Source organism: Oryctolagus cuniculus, chromosome X (genome assembly GCF_051225735.1).
Source record: "Oryctolagus cuniculus isolate XC-2025 breed Fujian yellow rabbit chromosome X, ASM5122573v1, whole genome shotgun sequence".
Classification (NCBI taxonomy): Eukaryota; Metazoa; Chordata; class Mammalia; order Lagomorpha; family Leporidae; genus Oryctolagus; species Oryctolagus cuniculus.
In genome coordinates this window covers 88,678,166-88,679,659 of record NC_142888.1, presented here as the reverse complement: position 1 = coordinate 88,679,659, position 1,494 = coordinate 88,678,166, and positions in this window count along the sequence as shown.

Genomic DNA, 1,494 nt, shown 5'->3' with positions numbered 1-1,494 from the left:
TTCCACTCTTTGCACAAATGTTTTCATAGTTTAGGGAATCTTATCACATCAATCTAGAAAGGAATGTTTTGCAGCTAATACCACAATAAAACCACAGCATATTAAAAGAAAAAGATATAAATGACTTGGTAGACATATATATATATATATATATATATATATTTAGCAAGTTTATTTAGTGATATTTAGTCAACAGAAGTTAATTTACTGATCTGTTCTGTGCCAACCATTGTGCCACGTGTTTTGATATGATAGGATAAAGTTACAGGTAAGGCAGACAGGACAGTGAATACTGACAGTACAAGCAATAGGGTAAACATGGCTGCTGCGGTACCTAATCTAATATGGGGGAGATCAAAGGAGTAGGAGACATCTCACATCACCTCCTCCCAAGTCCAGCCACTTCTCTCCATCTCCACCGCCTCACCCCTAGCACAAGCCTCCCTCACCTAGCACAGTAGCTGCGTAACTAGTCCCCACTAGACTTCGGGTTCCAAGAAGATGCACATTTTTGTCTGTTTTGTTTGCTGAGAGATCCCACACAGGGCTTGACCCATACTGACTGCTCAATACATAGTCTTAATTTTTATTTATTTATTTTCATTTTATTTGAGAGAGAGAGAGAGAGAGAGAGCAAGAGAAAGTGCTAACTATCCTTTGCTGGTCCATCCCTAAAAATTTTGTAACAACTGGGGCTGAGCCAGGCCGAAGCCGAAGCCGGGAGCCAGGAACTCCATCTGTGTCCCCACTGTGGGTGCAAGGACCCAGGCACTTGAATCATCACTTGCTGCCTTCCAGGATGTGCCTTAGCAGGAAGCTGGATCTGCAGCAGCATAGCCAGAACTGGAAGGAGGCACTCCAGTATGGAATGCAGGCGTGACTTCAGCCTCTGCGCCAAACGTCTGCCCTAGAACCTTTGCAATTCAGCAGCTGAAGTGATCGTTTTTTTTTTTTTAAAGATTTATTTATTTATTTGAAAGGCAGAGTTATGGAGAGACGGGTGGGGTGGGGAGAAAGAGAGAGAGAGAGAGAGAGAGGTCTTCCATCGCTGATTCACTCCCCCAGATGGCTGCCAACAGCTGGAGCTGCGCCAATCCAAAGCCAGGAGCCTGGAGCTTCTTCCCGGTCTCCCACATGAGTGCAGGGGCCCAAGCACTTGGGCCATCTTCTACTGCTTTCCCAAGTCATAGCAGAGAGCTATATGGAATGTCGGCACTGCAATCGGCAGCTTTACCTGCTATGCTACAGCGCCGGCCCCAATGATTTTTTAAAAATTTTTATTTATTTATTTATTTATTTTTTATTATTTATTTGACAGGTGGAGTTATAGACAGAGAGAGAGACAGAAAGGTCTTCCTTCCTTTGGTTCACCCCCAAAATGGCCTCCACGGCCGGCGCTGTGCCAATCCGAAGCCAGGAGCCAGGTGCCTCCTCCCGGTCTCCCATGCGGGTGCAGGGCCCAAGGACTTGGGCCATCCTCCACTGCCCTCCCGG